General features: G+C 40.2%; 1 long non-coding RNA gene across 2 annotated transcripts in view; it reads right to left on the reverse strand.

Annotated features, from left to right (window-relative positions):
- Nucleotides 1-217: 217 nt before the first annotated feature.
- LOC115942664 (uncharacterized) overlaps nucleotides 218-18,359 on the reverse strand; it is a 73,984-nt gene continuing 55,842 nt past the window's right edge. The window contains exons 5-6 of one of the 2 annotated variants that reach the window (XR_014141358.1): nucleotides 6,837-7,044; nucleotides 4,937-5,085 (exon numbers count right to left, since the gene is read on the reverse strand). This is a non-coding gene — a long non-coding RNA (uncharacterized LOC115942664). Of the gene's footprint in view, nucleotides 2,566-4,936; nucleotides 5,086-6,836; nucleotides 7,045-18,359 lie in introns of those variants that run through there. The other variant, XR_014141357.1, reaches the window with a different exon arrangement.

The following is an 18,359-nucleotide window of genomic DNA, read 5'->3' on the forward strand; positions in this document are numbered from 1 at the left end:
TTTGACCAGCTTCCTCAAAAATTGACTTGAAAAGATTTCTATTTCCCTCACCTCCTCCCGGTCTATATATCTTAGTAAGGCAGTTTGGTCATTGAATACAGTTGTTCCCAAAAAGGGATCTTCCCTTCTCAGCTACTTCCTGGGTAATGATCAAAACAAAAGTGGTGGGGCTCATAGAGACCTATTTTGAAAATTCAGGATTCCATCCTGCCCAATTCTCGGCATGATGCTTTTTTCTTTTCCTAATGGCAACCCCAAGCCAGCCTGGTTGGTACACTCTCTAGGTGGCAGGCCCAGGGGATTAAAACTTAATTCTGGTTCGGCCATCTGGATTCTCTTGTTAGACTTCCATGGTCTAGATCGTCAAGGTAATGACCACTTGGTTGAGTACATTGCTCACGGAATCTCCCCATCATGACCCATATGGGCTAAAGTGGGGGATATAACGGGGTCTCTGTAAGTTTTCTAAAAACATCCTTGTCCTTCTTGCACCTGACTCTTACGGACAAAAGGTATGGGTATGAATAATAGATGATTGGAAAAAAGTGAAGTTACAGCTGCTGGAATGGGCCAAAACAATTTTGTGGGGGTGGAGGGGAGCAACATCACCAGCAGAGGAGGGAGGGATGTTAATGACCTTTTCTCTTTTAGAACCGCCCCTGGAGCCTTGGGTGTATGAGGGAAAATGCCCCGCTGTAGCTTTCCACAACTGTTTTACTTGTGTACTTTATAATTTAACTGACTGTTGGGTCTGCTGTCCTTGCCAGATAGCTCTGATGACAATTTGATCACCATTGTCCTTAATCTTACTGAGAAGTCTATCAGCAACAGTGGGGGAGGACCCAAGCTGCTAAACTTTCGTACCAAACACCTGTCAGCACCTCCAGATGTTTTCCCCAAGCTCATTCCCATAGCCTTGACTCATTCTACAGGGTGGACAAATGTCATTTGGCTGGTGGTGTGGACAAATAGAACAGACTGGATAACTGCCCTCAGATTGGCTTTCCAAAACTGAGGACTAAACTCAATTATTCAAACAGAATTGGGAACTTAAGGTGTACCAGCTGTCTGGGAGGCCACATTGGAGACACTGTTAATCTGCGTTCCCCAACTGATTCAGGTACCACTTGGGGGCTCCAACAATTGTCAAGCTTAGATTGACAAGTATCCTCGTGATGTCCCTTTGTTGGCGGATAGAATAATGGCCCATCCTTTCACTGAGGGAGCTCTTTATCTCTCATCCCCACCATGCTTCTTGTTTGCTGAGAACAATAAAAGCTTCCATCAGCACAAAACATCAGCACACGCTTACCACTTTGGTTTTGTCTTTCTCTTTGCTCCTCCCTTCCCTCCCAGATTTACCTACTTTACCTCAACTATGCATTTTAGGGGATATTTGTTACATTTTACCCAGAATTCCCATGTGTTTGTAGTTTTTAAAATAACTAGGATAGCTGGCATGCCATACATGAGACAGAAATGCCCTCTCTGGTTTACTTTATTCCTCTATTCTATATAGCTCTTTTCTACCTCTTAGCTTTTGCCAATTCACAGTTTCTGCTTCTTTGCGACCTGAGTTTGATCTGTCCTGAATGGTCCCAGCACTAATTCATGGCCTTTCTTTACACATACGCTCAATTTCAGCTTCCTTTGCCATCTACTTCACATCTTCTAAAAAAGAGGTAATATGATAGAGCCAGTTTGGCTTTTTGAGTCAGGCTATAGCAGAGTTTCCCGACCTGTCTATGGACTGGCTGCTCACTGGACAGGTGCCCATCCTGGCCCAGTCAGCTGTGACCATGAGCAATGGTAGAGAAGAGGGGTGCACTGGGTCACATGGAACAAATATGGGGCAGCTCTCTCAATAGGAACTGAAGATAGGGTAAGTTCCCTTAGAAGGAACTATGGGTGGGGAAGGCATTTGATATATCTAGAGGTTTTAGAGTGATTAACACATCAACCTGTTTGGAATCCATATACTCTCTTTTTAGAGAGGAAGGGAACAAGAATATAATAGGTCGCTGAGTGACTAGAAGGTGAAGAAGCAGAAATCAAGTAGGAACTACCCCAGGAGTCTTTAAACTTTGTTGCTTGTGAATCCCTTAAAAGAAAAGAAAGCAAAACAAAACAAAAACTACTTACCTTTTCACACAGTTGGAAGTTATTTAATATTTTTCATAATAAATTTAAACAGTTGTAAGTTACACGTATTAGCTATGGTTAAAGGCTATGGTGCTGTAACAAACAGATAGTCAATATTTAGTAGCTTAAAGAACAGAGGAGTTTATTTCTTTCTTTTATTCTGGTTCCAAGATTCAGGCTGAGTAGGATGTTCTGCTATCTTTGACACATGGCTTCTAAAGTAATTCTAGTTACTATTCCAGCCAACAAAGAGAAAGAGCAGGATCCTAGGGCCAAGGATTTCTTTTAAGCAAGAGAAGCTGAAGTTATATCAGTTCTGCTCACATTCCATTGGTGAAATCTTTGTTACATGGCCATCACTTTGCTGCAGAGAAGACCGGGATATGTGGTCCCAGGCCAGGCAGCCATATCATAGCAAAGGCTCTATTGTTATGGAAGAAGAGAGAAAGGAATTTAATGAGTGTGGTTCCTCAGGTCTATAGATCTAGGAACAAAAAGACAAGTTATCTGCTCCCTCCCTACCCAAAATCCAGTGGTAATGTGGGAACAGAATAACCATAGTGAAACTCCTATTTGGAAAAAGGAAGAATTAGAAATACTAATAGTCATCAATCCATAGTGACTATAAAGCCCACTAATAGGTAAAGCAGAGACTCCCACCTCTGACAGTAGATTAAATTTCTTGACTAACCTATCTATCTGCCCTAATTCTGATGATGGGGAGAATTCCTATGACCACTATCCTCTAGAGGACCTGGCTTTGCTCTCTGGGAGTTTCTTCTTTGTCCATTATACCCCATGATCACATGTGAAGAAGTTGGGGAAATACTCTTCTTGGGAGTTGTATAATTTTCACAACCTCATTCTTGCTATTCCAAGTTTCTCCAAACATTAGTACCCTCTGTGTCACCTAGAGGGTTGGTAATGATACATTATTTAACACTCCACTATTGTCTCTCAGATTTCCCAAACCATTGGCACCCATTTTGCAAATGTTGATGCTGGCACTTCTTGATCCTACCAGAAGAATTTGAACCTTTATTAATACCAATTTATGCTATGCTGTCCTGTGTCTTTTGCAAATACAACAATTTTTCATTTCAATGGCAAATAATGGCATAATATTTTTGAAAACATTTAAAATGGCAACTGAATTTAACATGTAGTATCAACAGTGTGATAACTCAACTGAAGTGATGGCAATGTGAATTACTGTGGCCAAATTCCTGCATATTTTGAGAATTACAAATACATAAGGACAGATGCTTGACAAACAGGGATTGTAAGTCACTCCTAATTTCTAGAATGTTAAAATGTAAAAAAAGCATGTCTTAGAATTGATGAATCAAAGAGATATCTGTACCCCCATGTTCATAGCAGCATCATTTACAATAGCCATGAGATGGAAACCACCTAAGTAAGTGTCCATCAATAGATGAATGGATAAAGAAGATGTGGCATACACACATATACACACATGATGGAATACTATTCAGCCATAAAAAGGGAAATCCTGTCATTCTGACAACATGGATGGATCTTGAGGGCATTATGCTAATAGGTCATAGAAAGATAAATCCTGCATGATTTCACTTATATGTGGAATCTAAGAAACAAAACAAGACAAAAACAAAAAATCAAACTCATAGAAAAAGAGATCAGATTTGTGGTTACCAGGGCAGGGGGTAGGGGGTGGGGGAATTGAAGATAGTCAAAAGGTACAAACTTCTAGTTACAAGATAAATAAGTAGTTGGGATGTAATGTATGGCATGATGGCTATAGTTACCACTGCCGTACGGTATATTTGAAAATTGCTGAGAGAAGAAATCCTAAAAGTTCCCATCATAAGGAAAAACCTTCCTTTTTCTTTTTTTTTTTTAATCTATATGAGATGATGGATGTTAACTAAACTTGCTGTGGTAATAATTTCACAACATGTATATCAAGTCATTATGCTGTACACCTTAAACTTATGTGGTGCAATATGTCACTTATATATCAAAAAAAATGAAAGAAAATAAAAGAATTGATGAAATATGAAAGTGGCTGTCTATTTAGTTTGCTTCCAATCACTTTAATGTGCCAGTATCTACAACCAAAGTAATTTCCTGGACATAATTCTTAGGCCTGCTTTACTCTGATTGTCTTCATGTTCTCATCTCTTAATGTCAGCTAACTTGTTGCCATCAGAAACAATAAATTTTTTTTTTTTTTTTTTTAGAAACAATAAATTTGATGGGAAGATGGGTGATTACCATAATCTGATTCTTCCTTCCATAATGGATCCATTGTTTGTCTTAATGTTTGACATAAAGGTTTTAATGAGTCTTTAAGTAAACTTTGAGAAAGAGACTTATTTCTTGGGTCCAGAAGCAGTGGGATTTTCCAACCTTGTGAGGCTTTTAAGGCTTTTAATATAAAGATTCTCTCCATTCTCTTCCACCTCTGCTTGCAAACTGGCTATTTCTTATCTGAACTCATCTTTTCCTAAGGTGGTAAGAAGAAACCATTACACATTAGCATTCTGGCTCTTGCCCTAGATCTACTGGCTTGGTAGGCATGTGGTCTGCCTTCCAAGTTAACATAGGTAACAAATGTACCAGTTGTCTAGGGGACCCTAGCCTTCTAACTAGCCCTATTTATTTCTTCATCATTTGCTATCTAGGCATTAGGCAAATGCTGAAAAATTCAGGTTTTTGTCATAGTAGTGCTCCACTTTCATAGTACCGATTCCTGTATTAGTTAAGGAAGTCCTAGCTGCTGTAACAAAGAAGTCCCTTAAAATTCAGAGGCTTAAAAAACAAAGAAGTTTATTTCTTTCATGTCACATTCTGAGCTGAGGGTTTTAAGGTCTCTGTATAATCAGACAGGGGCCCAGGCTGATGACAGATCTGCCATCTTCTATATGAGACTTCCAAGGTCACTGTAAGTCATTTCCATTCCTGCCAGTGGGACAGAAGAAGGAAGGGTCATTCAGGGCCAGGAATTATCTTTTAAGCAATAGACTTATACTCATTACTTCTGCTCAAATTCCCCTGATGAGAGCTCAGTCCTATCTTGTCACATCTAGTTTCAAGGTAGATTAGGAAATTTAGTCCCTTGTTGGGTATCCATATCTCAGAAGCAATTTCCACCACAGGATATAATTTCCAATATATTATTAAAATTGACATTTAAAAATAATATGTACATCACTTTTTCAATGTATCCAATGGACTCTAAATTCTTTAGTTCTTTAATATCCAGTATTGCACATCTTTTAAAAAACTTGAACAAGTTCTTTAACAGCTGGATATATTGAAGTTTCTTTCTCTCCTAGAAGTCGTAATTCCATTTCACTCCCCCCCAACAAAAATTACGCAAATGTAATGTACTTTTAAGTTTGAAAAATCTTTTATTAATCATCCTATCATACTTCCCTGAAACCAAAATATATGTGTATACATATACTTCAATAAAACTAGAATAATATAAACTAGAATATATAAATAATAATAATATATAATAATATAATATAATATATATAATATTATATATAATATATAATATTATATAATACTTAGAATGTTTTTATTTTCTATGAAAAAAATATAAAATTTTATTAGGAGATATTATCTCAATCTCAAGGAACATTAAAGAAAATAGAATGTTTTGATTTTCTATGGAAAAATTATAAAATTTTATTAGGAGATATAAAGATCTGAATGAATTGAGAAATACACTGTGCTCAATGGATTAGAAGACTAATATTATAAAGATGTCATTTCTCACCTGAATGATCTATAGATTTGATGCAAACCCAATCAAAACCTCAAGATATATTTTTGTGGAACCTGAGAATCTGATCCCAAAATTTATGAAAATGCAAATAGACAAGAATATCTAAATTACTCCTGAATAACAAGGCAATGGGTATTGCCTTACCAGATAAAAAGTCAATATAAAGATACAGTAATTAAGGCAGGATGGTATTATACCACAAAGAGACTAGTGGAACAGCGTAGAAAGCCTACAAATAGGTCTACACAATCATGCACACGATATACAGCAGAGATGGTATTCCAGATTCGTAAGAAAGGGTGCACTTTTCAATAAATGGTCTGAGACAATTGGATACCTGCATATAAAAAGAAAAATAAATGGAACTCCTATCTTACACCACACACAAAAATTAATATCAGATAGACTAAAGACACTGCCAAACAAATTCATGCATCCTTTTTCTCTCCTGACAAGCCAGAATGGGACATTTCTGGTTGCGAGATGGGGCGGCAGAAGGGACAGAAAGGGAAATCCACCTCTGCTTGCAATGCCAGGGCAACCATACCCGGTTGTTTTCCCTGCCCCAGCCTTAGCAAGAAAGAATTGGTTCCACAAAGCCATGTTCATACACGCAGTGTCAAGGGAAGCACTAGCCAGTATCTGAAGACAGCTAGATGGGGTAATTCTGGTCAATAAATCTGTGTAGAATCAGATCTGGCTTTTCCACAGCTCAGATTCACTCAATAAATGCCAACCTTCTCAGTTTCAGAGATAGTAGAAAGGGAGCAAAGTAGACAACCACTATGGTTCCTAAGTGGTCTGAACTCTCAATAGGTTGGGGTTGCTGTACCTGCTTGGTTCCCATCTGTCATTTTTTTTTCTGCCTCTTAATTGAAGTGATGAACTTCTGAGGAAAGAGATAATGACTCACCACAGAGTTGTAGGCTCTCATGTAAGGGAGGCACCACTGACTGTTGTTTGGATGAGGATGAGGGAATTCTGCCCCTGAACATGGCTCTGCTATTCCAAGGGAGTCACAGGGCTGACAACTGCCAGACACTTCCTTCCTCAGACCCAAAGGTGGGACCGCTGCAAAGTTCTGGTACGGGACTTCACTTCTCTCTTGCAGACTTCTCCCACTGCAGAGGGTGCAGTGAAATCAGCACTAGCCCAATCATCTATCCCAGATGTTGTCTGTTGAACTTCAGCTTCACACTCACCTTCCCTGTTACCACTGGGGTTAACAGCGTACAAATCACATTTCCCAGATTCCTTTGCCGGTGCGTTCTGGTTAGGTTCTAACAACAGGAGCCAGTCAAGTCAGATTAGAAGGCAGTAAGAAGGTAGGAGAAATTCTGTTCATGGAGTAGCTGTGGCAGCAGTGGTTCAGGTAATGTCAATAGTAAGTATGGGCTTATGAGTTCCAGTCCTCAGGTGGTAGGAGCTTCCTGATTCTGGCCAATGCCCTCTCTCCCTAGAATAGTAGCAGTTTCCTTGTCTCTGAATCACATCAACCCTTTTAACTCCTTTAACACTTCTAACCCCTTTGTAACCCATCCCCTGCATTAAAGCCCTTTCTGCTGGAAATATCTACAGTACTTTATATGTTCCTGACCAGAAACTAAGTAATACACTAGCCTTGGGACACTCTTTTAACCTCTCTAAAACCTCATTTGAAAAATGTGAATTTGGGGTGCCTGGGTGGCTCAGTCGGTTAAGCATCCAACTCTTGATTTCAGCTCGGGTCATGATCTCAGGGTTGTGAGGTGGAGCCCCATGTTGGGCTCTGTGCTGCGCATGAAGCCTGCTTAAGATTCTCTCTCTCCCTCTGCCCCTCCCCCATCTCTCTCTCTCTGAAAGAAAGAAGAAAGAAAGAAAGAAAGAAAGAAAGAAAGATAAATGTGAATTCAACTAAATGAATGTTAATTGAGCACTTATTAAGTTTAGAGCAGAGTACTGCCTGGGATATAAAGATGCATAAGACTTGACCTCTGACAGTCTAGAAGACATGATTGGAAATGTCCACAGATAACTAATGCAAGTCAGAGAAAGATAAATGTCAAAAGAGGAGGACATATTTTTTAAGATTTTATTTATTTATTTTAGAGATAGTGAGAGAGCGAGAGAGTGAGAGAGAGAGAGCGCTAGGAGATGAGCAGAGGGAGAGGGATAAGCGGACTCCATGCTGAGTGCAGAGCCCAACAAAGGGCTCGATTTCACGATCCTGAGATCATGACCTGAGCCAAAATCCAGACTTGACCACTTAACCGACTAAGCCACCCAGGTGCCCCAGATAAAGACATATTTTTGAAACCATCAGGTTTTTTCTGAACAATTACAGGATACATTAACAATAGTAATGATAGCAAGGTGCTAAGTGCCCTAAATAATTATCTCATGGATATGAAAAGGCATTGGAAAATGGAATATATATATATGTGTGTGTGTGTATATATATACATTCATTCATTCATTCATTCATTTTGCCCAGAGGGAGCCTGGAGAAAAGAACAGTGGAGTGAATGACATTCTGATAGATCTCAGCAAGGTTGGAAAGACACTGAGCTCAGGAGTGTGTACCACAGTGCTCATTTTAGACACATGGAATAAAGCCCCGGGGGGATCTTTTCACTTCTTAGGAACCTGAGGTCCCTCCTACCCCATGTTGCTCCCTGGCCTTGAGGGTAGTGCTAACCGATCACAGCTCTATAACCTACATTGAACTGTCTATCCTCTGAAGTAGCTGGCTAGGAACTGTCGGAAATGGGGGCAGGCCTCTCATTAGAATGTTCTGGGATAAAGGAAGAATGGAGTCTCTGTTCTTTGTTCATGCTGTGACTCATCTATCTGAAACAAGTGAATTTCGTTTTCATTTAGGGAGGGGAGGAAGAGGAAAATGGATAAAATGTAAATGTAGGAAGATTATTGGTCCCTTGTGGATGTTACCAAAAAAATCAAAGTGACTTAGTATAGAGCTGCATCAGAGGAAATGGTAAGAGGCTCCTGGGATGTTAATAAGCTCTTCTTCCCAAGACCTGGGGGGCTGCACTCAGAGCAGGATGCTGACCTTCCCAGGCAACCTGGGGATCATCCAGGAAATCTCAGCCTTAATGAAGTGGGCATTTTCCCTCCATCCCATAGCTTCCTCCATTTACCATCTGATATCTGAAGTCTCCCCAGATAGGGTGTTTATATCTTTAGTTTTAGGACATCCAACCCAGTTCCAATGTTAACATGACTGCTCCCAGCCATTTCCTCCCTAATACGAATGGAGAGTTTACAAAAGCAGACTGCATTGGAAATAAAAGAAGAGATCAAGACACATGAAAATGTGGACCCATCTCCTGCTGGGGAAGATGGAGACAGAACCACCTTGGGAAAAGACTGGAGAAGAGGAGGTTGCCAACTAAAGCCAACTCTACATTCTGGTCAGGACTGGCTCTGGCAACTGGGTGTGGTGGAACAATCAATGGGCCAGAAATGCCACCAAGAGGGGAGCAGCCCCAGTCCGGAAGAGATGCTGCATGTACGATATCTACCTGGGTCATTCTCCACCATCCTGTGAGTCATAGGGGCTGCCTGCTGGGCCACGAATGACACATCCCTTTCCCTCTAACCCAGGAATCTCCAACTGTTAGCTTACAAATAGGGTAAAACCTCAGAACCTTCACAGTTCTTGACATTTATATCATATAATATGGGGTGCCTGGCTGGCTCAGTCGGTAGAGCATGCGGCTCTTGATCTCAGGGTTGTTGAGTTTGAGCCTCACATTGGGTGTAGAGATTACTTAAACAAATAAAAACTTATATCATATTATATATGTAATAATCTCTATACATATATATCTTTTCTGGAATTTCTCCAATAAGCATTTATTATTTTTAATATGTTAAATGAACAAATGGCTCTTTACAGTTCTCAACAATGACACACCCTTTATTGGCTTCCTTTCCCTTCCTGCCTCATTTCCCCATTACCCCACTGGTGTTTACTAGGTTCACTTCCCAGATAAACAACTGGCACTCAAATTCTTGATTTGGAAGTCTTCTTAGACAACGTAACCTAAGACAATCAATATGTCCCATAGATATTTGTTCAGGCACTCTCCACTCTCCCCACGCTAGTCTGGAAGACAGACTGATGCAAGTTTCTACTACATTTACTAGAGGAAAGGGGTGCAGAAAGGGGAGGTAGAGGAAGGGAAAGTCTGAGGCTTTTATGTGTTTCCTTGCAGGGAAAGGAGTCCTCCGCATAAGCCTCACCACTGCCCACCTTACCACTTTTGGCTGCCCTTTCCCTTTCTTCCCACTGATTTAATTCCCAAATAACATATTCATTTAATGACTGTGAAATGGTTTAGACCCCATGGATAATGGAGTGTAATGATTGATGTGGGATATGGTACATTTTTCTGAACAATGAATTACAGTAATAAACATTCATCAAATGCTGAATAGCAAACACTGCAAAATATTTAGTTTAGAAAAGCATTCTGGTAATAGGTGCAAATAAATAAAGGGCAGGGTCAAATTAAAATGCAAAACAGCAACTAGACCAAAAAAAAACTATAAAGGATGGAAAAACCAGTGGAGGCCTCAAAGACAGAGACCATGGGATTTGATTCAAAATGTTTTTCTCTCATATGCATAATAAAAGATGTTATTCATATTCAAGTATTCTGCAAAATGTAATGAGGAAGGCAGATCAAATTTTAAATAACGATGCTTTTAAAAGGCAGTTGGCCAAAAAAGGCAGTTGGACCTCTTTAAAAATACAAATTAAAATCAACTTCTATTTTGGCATGATCTTTTAGATTTTAAAGATCTTTTCCCTCCTACCTGGCAAGTCTCTTTCTTCCTCTACCCTCTGTCTCTTCAAACCCTACACAGCTTTCAAAAAACCAGCTTAAGTACACCCTCCTCCAGAGACCCCTCATAGCATCTATTATCTTTACTACTTATTTTGGCACCCAATGATAATAGCTACTATTTAGTGAACATTTATTATGTGCCAAGTCCTGAACTAAATCTTCTGGGGCAATTACCTCACTAAACACAACAATCCTTAATGTAGCTACTGCCATTATACCCACTTACATAAAAGGGAATGGAGGTACTGAAAGGCTGAGTAAGTTGTCCAAGATCGCAAAGTGAGTTGCAGAGTTAAGAGTGAAACCTCGGTCTTTTCATTCAAAGACCCACTATACCATATTGTCCCTGCCCCACATCTTAGAGCCTTTGAATGAGTCTGTGATTGGCTCATTCGGTGCCCCTCTCCTTGGATTATAAACTTCTCAGGACAGATATTCTTGAACGCTTGCCTGTGATGCCACTATGATTATGTGTCACATTCCACATTCACAGATTCTGTATTTTAGATAAATAATGTGACTTATTTTTTTCTCTACTTACCAATTTACGAGTTGACAGGTATGTTAGGAATGATCAATAAAATAGGACTTGATGGATATTTCTTGATTTTTAAAATTTTTAAAAAAGATTTTATTTATTTATTTATTTGACAGAGAGAGAGAGACAGCAAGAGAGGGAACACAAGCAGGGGGGAAGCTGGAGAGGGAGAAGCAGGCTCCTCGCTGAATAGGGAACCCGACTTGGGGCTCGATCCCAGGACCCTGGAATCCACGACCTGAGCCAAAGGCAGATGTTTAATGACTGAGCCACTCAGGCTCCTGGGATATTTCTTTATGATGATAAAATATATATACATAATCCCAAAGGCCAGCATCTTACTGAATAAGGAAATAATAGAGGCTTTCATGTTAAAGTGAGGAGTAAGACAAAGAGGCCCACTCTCTCCCCTACTTTCAAACATTGTTTTGGAGGTATTAGCCAATTCACAGTTGGACAGGAAAAATCAAGTAGAGGCATAATAATGGGAAAGGAAGAGGAAAACTTATCTTTTTTTGCAGCTGATATTTTTATCTATCTGAAAAACTCGAAAGTGTCAGTGAAAAAACTACCACAAACAAGAAGAAAATGCATTTAAATAGCAGGATATTAAATTAACATGCAGAAACCAAAAGCCTTCATATATACATATGATCAATAACCAGCTAGAAGAAAAAATGGAAGAGAAGACACCATTTACAAGAGCAAAATAAAAGAAAATAAAGTGCCTAGGCATATGCATAATGAGAAAAGTGAAAAATATTTATGAAGAAACTATGAAACATTCCTAATAGATCTGAGTAAGTAGAAAGACATTCCATGTTCTTTCATAAAAAAATTTAACAGGATAAAGATATTCTTTGTAAGCTAATCTATAAACTTAACACAATCTCAATAGAATTTCATCAGTCTTTTTTCCTGGAGCCAGAAATGTTGATTATAAAGTTTGCTTCAAAGAATAAATAAGCCAGAATAGATATCCCTTAAAAGATAAAAGCAACAGGGAGAGCTAGCTCTAACAAATATGAAAACCTATCATAAAGCTTTCATAATTAAAACAGTATGATATCAGGGCGCCTGGGTGGCTCAGCCAGTTAAGCCTCCGACTCTTGATCTTGGCTCAGGTCATGATCTCAGGGTGGAGATCTCTCTTTCCCTCTCCTTCTGTCCCTCCCCCTGCTTGTGCACAGTGCTCTCTCTCTCTTTCTCAAAAAAAAAAAGACTTTAAAATAGTATGATATCAGCACATGAATTGGCCAAAAGAACAGAATACAAAAAAGCCAGAAATAGACCCACATGCACATGGAGATAGAGTATATGATAAAGGCTATCTCAATCATGGGAAAAGAAATACTTTTTAATAAATGGCATTGGAACAACTGGATAGCCATATGGTAAAAGATAAAATTCAATTTATTCCTTACACTGAGTAAATTCCAGATAGATCAGAATTCTCAATGTAAAAAAATGAAATTACAAGCAATAAGAGAAAATATGGGTGAAGTCCCTTAAAGCCTGGGAGTGGTAAAACTTTCCTATCACTTCAAATTACAGAAGCAATAAAAAAAAAAGATAAATTTGGTCAAATAAAAATTAAAAAGTTTTGCATGGTAGAAAACATCATAAGAAAAGTGAAAAGACAAGCAACAAACTGGAAAAAATATTTGCAACTTATAATCACGGGGTAAACATCTTTAATATATAATGAGCTTCTTAAAATTGAGAAGAAAAGAGCAACAATTCAACAGAAAAAATGGTAAGAGAGATACACAGATAACTTGGAGAAAAAGAAATTAAAAAGGCCCTCAAAGATATGAAAAGATGTTCAACCTCACTCATAGTAAGAGAAATGTAAATTAAAACTATACAGAGAGGGCGCCTGGGTGGCTCAGTCGTTAAGCGTCTGCCTTCGGCTCGGGTCATGATCCCAGGGTCCTGGGATCGAGTCCCACATCGGGCTCCCTGCTCGGCGGGAAGCCTGCTTCTCCCTCTCCCACTCCCCCTGCTTGTGTTCCTGCTCTCGCTCTCTCTCTGTCAAATAAATAAATAAAATCTTAAAAAAAACAAAACAAAACAAAAAACTATACAGAGATAGCACTTCTCACCTACAAGATTGGCAAAAATCCTGAAGTTTGACAACATGCTGTTGGCTGGCTGATCTCCCTAAACAATGGTCCTTTTCAAGGGCTTGGCATTGCTCTTTGCTGGTGGAAGGTTGGGCATTCAGCAGTGGCAGCAGCTAGATCAGCCATGGTGAAAGGGAATCCATGTTGTTGGGCCTAAGTAGAGCCTCCATTGCTGCCACCATGACCACGCAGTTCATGGGTGCTAGAATGGATGAGGAAGCTGGTGACATCCACGGGACAGATTATCTTAGGCACCTGTAGTGGATGCTGTGTGGTGGGCATTCATGTGAGACACAAAAATCCACACACTCTGTGCCCTCTCCCATAGGTTAACCCAAATACCTCTCACCCAAACCAATGTGTTTATCCTTACTAACCTGCTGTTTATAATTCTCTCATTCCAGGTTCTCAGTTATAGACAACAGTTTCATTCTAGCTAGTTTACCCAGAAAGCAGTCAACTACAACTCAGCCAGAAATAATGCAGTCAGGACAATGTAGCCAATAAAAATATACAATCATCCCATGGAAAAATTCTGCCTGAGACACCACAACATTGGAATTGGTGTTAAGTGAGCCAACTTACAGTATCTGCCTGACCAATACAGCCACTATTTCTTTTTCAGTCTCTTTAAAGAACATAATTAACTATATAAAATCTCCCTAAAGTTTCTAAATTCAAGTATCATAATTATCAACTACCCATAAAACATCTTAATACCTTCAAAACCATATCCAGTGTCTTTAATGTGATATCCTGGCACTTGACAAGCACTTAATAAATACTTGTTGAATGACTGAATACAAGGCTTTCAAGGAAAAAAACAATTTTTTTTTCCTGAAAACCTGCCTAGAAATTTCTTCACTGAAACATAGATGATAGGTGACCCAGGTAGGACTAATTCCTAGTGAGCGCCTATAACTCCACACCTAGTTTCGGGGGAGAGAATGGCACTATTCACAGGGTAAACTTAAATTTACACTACCTTTTAAAGAACTTTTAAACAAAATCATTCCCAAATTTCAGTATTTTTGACATACTTCCAGGTCTTGATGTCTCAGGGTAAGGGAGAAACCCTGGTCTAGGCAGAATCTGTGAGTTCTGGCCTTCAGAGATCTAAGTCTCTGCTACATTGTAGACAATCAAGTTTCCTTGTGGTTGCCTTCATTTGGATTCCTCCCAAAATGGGGCCTGAGACCAAGATTTGAAGACAAGTAGTTGAGACATGAGCCCAGGAAGCAGTGTGAGAGACTGAGGACGTGACACAAGGAGAGGAGGAAAGCCGATAAAGGGTGTATTGGTGAGCAGGTATCACTTTGGGCATCTGGGGCTCAATCCAGCTGGAGCCCCCGAGACACTGAGTACAGCTTACCTCAGAACTGCCCTGCTGAGGGGCCAGAAAGCCAGAGTATGTATTTATTCTCATCCCCCATTAGCTGAAGACCCAAGGACTGCTCCTAGGGTTGTTAATTTGCAGACATTTTCAGCATGCTTCGTCCTCCAGAAAGCACAGAGATGCAGGAAGCCATTAGCAAGCATACGGAATGTCCACAGGGACCTCCAGGGTGGAAAAAGGGGATAAGTGTAGAGCTTGCTAACATCTGCTATAGTAGTCAAGCTAAAAGGTTAACCAGATGGTGGGAGGTGGGGAAACTAAGAAAAGTACATTGGAAAAGCACCTCTTCGGGCTTGAGCTATACTCTGGGACACAAGGCCCTGGGATTTTCTTTCTTGTCTGACTTCAACCCTTGTGGCAAAAGGAAGCATCTGTCAAGAGGCAGGGAGTTTCAAGGCTCCTGCCCTCTCAGGGATTAGCTACTCATCCAAGAAGAAACCACCATTTGGGACAGAGGAAGGGGAGGTAAGTAGCCCAAGACAGCTTTTTTTTTTTTTTTTTTTTTGATGTAGTGTTCCATGATTCATTATTTGCGTATAACACCCAGTGCTCCATGCAGAATGTGCCCTCTTTAATACCCATCACCAGGCTAACCCTTCCTCCCACCCCCCCCTCCCCTCTAGAACTCTCAGTTTGTTTTTCAGAGTCCATTGTCTCTCATGGTTCATCCAAGACAGCTTTTACTTTGAACAAAATGTTGAAGACAAACTTGTAGAAAGGATTTTTGACTCCACTTAGGGATTTGGAGTTAGTTAATAAGGGTAAAGCTTGACACTGGTGACGAAATTGCCATATGCAACCTAGATGTTTAATCTTTCAACATCTTACTTTATTTAGAAAAAACCTTGAAGCATAAGAATCAACTGCTAATAGCCATCATGGCTAGGGCATGGGGTGTATACTGTATGTATTTAACACATTTAGTAGATGTATATATAATAGGCCTATTTGATCTATTTTATAATTCATATATAATATAGTATTCTACATTATACATAATGCATATTTTAGGGGATGTATATGTATTTAATACACATCTACTTAAGTAGTTTAGCATAAATGTTATTTATAGTGAATATAAAGTGTATTAGGATAGGCTGGTTATAAGGAGTGAAGTAAAAAACAACCCCCAATCTCAATATCCTAATACAACAAAAGTCTGTTTCTCATAGTCTCCCAGGAATCTAAGTGGTCAGAGCTTCCACATCTTGTATCCACATTGTCTGCAACATGCATCCTCCCCAACACCCCTAGTAGAAGAGAGACAGGAGAATCATACTGGACTTCTCACCACCTCAGCCCAGGGGTTACTCCTCCCCTCACAGCTCATTGGCCAGAACTAGTCACCTGACTGCCTATCTGCAAGGGGGCTGAGAATGTAGGGAGAAAGTGGCATATTTGGTGAACATTAATAGTTGACAAAGCCTGCTTTTTTATTACCTAGCTAGATGGTTGGCTGGATGGACAGACATACGAAAATTCAGTGCAGCATTCAGTGCCATTATACCTAATCTGCCAAACTGATTTCCTCAGAGGTGATTAATAATTGGAGACTGAATCTACAAAACGAGAGGGGCAACAGTAATATCACTTAGAGCAGGGCTCCATGCAGAGTGAATATGAAGCTAGCATATAACTAGAATCTACCTAAGTAGGCAAAGCATTGTTTTGCCAGTTGAGTTCCTTAGGAAGCAAGTTCTGAGATTTATTGTGTAGGCTATTTATTAAGAAGTGCCCTTGGGACTAACACCTGTAGAAGCAAGCAGACACAGGCAGGGAGAAGATGAGCTGTAACAGGCTGCTGATGGCCTCAGTGAACCCAAGGAAAGCTCCACAGCTAAAATAGTCCTTCAGAAATGTCTCCCTATGAACTGAGATGGCTAGGTCTTCATATCTCTGCATCTATTAGTCATTGGATGTGGGCTGCCCTGGGAAGGGTGTGACCTTAGTAGATATATTTAAAATGCAGACACATATACACGCTCTCCTGGCAGCTGGGGCAACACGTCCTTCACTGAAGAGGGATCTCAACAGCACATCAAAGTGACCTGCACACATTACACAATCTATCTGGTTATTACTTCTCTCTCAATAAGCCTAAGCATTATGTGACTTCTAGACTGTTTACTATTACTTGAATTGCTTTTCTTAAGCTGATAATTAAGAGTGTCCTACAACCCAATGTTTAAGGGCTAACACCATTTTTTTAATGTGTTAAAAAGATGAAGTTTAAAATATTTTGCCAAATAAAAATCCATGCATAACAGCTCTTGCAGTCGCATGTTCTAAGAGAGCCTAACCAGAGACTGGGCGTTGAGAGGCCCCCATCCCGGCACTGATTTCCATCAGCTGATTTACTGAGTCAACGCAGAGCCATGGGAAAAGACTGTGAATGATGTCAGTGATTAGGTTCAGACACAGACCCAGACATCTGAGGGAGAAGTGCCAGAAATAAACATGAAGAAGTGACTGTGTGTTCCCTTTGAAGGTTTCTACCCTAAAGGAAGAAAAAGGTTGGCATACCTAGAAAGGGTAGTTGCTAGAGGTATAGTGTGACGGCTGTCACTGTGGGGCCTCCACACCCAGGAACACTGGCTGCTTTATTGTGGGGGAAAAGGCTGTTCAGATATAAAGCTAAAAGTGCTGGCCACCTCAGGGGCCGAGGGATCTCGGGTATTGGCTTTCTCGAAAAGCCCCTAACACAGAGATCACTGTACGTTCCTTTCAGTAATGCCATATCTTTGCAAAGCTGTAGTTTCGGTTCTGTGAACTGAGAAAATTTGGAAAGGTCAAGCAGTCCTTGGCCCCCATCTGGTGTTGCTAATTCATGCAAGGAAGCGGACAAATGGTGGAGGTCGGAGGAGAGTATGTGAGGTCCACAACTGACCTTTTTCAGGGAATTTCTGGGACAGTCTTTCTAGGATCCAGTGAGACAGAGGGGGTAACTATGTGAGGTGGCTTGATAATTATAGCTTGATTATAGCAGTTATTTCACAATGTCTACATATATCAAAACATCAAGACACATCAGTGTACAAAACCCACAAAACGACCTGAAGACTGGCAGAACAGACTCTCCACAGTTAAATGTAGACAAGAAGCCATACTGAGGAGGGTGGCAAGAGTGAAGACATGTTGGGGAGCTAAAAAGACCCATGGAACTATCTACTGCAGGGAGGCCACAGTTGCAGGAGGGACAAGAAACAGACTCACACACCAGGGAGCCTTCACAGGCAAGATGAATCCCCACAACACTCGGCTTTGAAAACTAGAGGGGCCGAATTTCGCAAGTTCTTACAATCAGCAGGGCTTAAAATCTGGAACTTTAAAAATCAGCTGGCTTGTCGAAGAAACAGGAGGGTGAGAGAAAACTGAGTCGCTACCTTTAAAGAGACAGTACTACAAACAGCCCCATGGAGATACAGCATAGAAGCAGCAGTTTGAAAAATGCCTGGGGTGTACATGGGGAGAGACTGGTTTACTCAGCTCAAAGTGAGTGCTGGAGGGGCAGGGATTGTTGGGA

This window comes from Leptonychotes weddellii, chromosome X (assembly GCF_054177405.1).
Source record: "Leptonychotes weddellii isolate Sample4059 chromosome X, ASM5417740v2, whole genome shotgun sequence".
Classification (NCBI taxonomy): domain Eukaryota; kingdom Metazoa; phylum Chordata; class Mammalia; order Carnivora; family Phocidae; genus Leptonychotes; species Leptonychotes weddellii.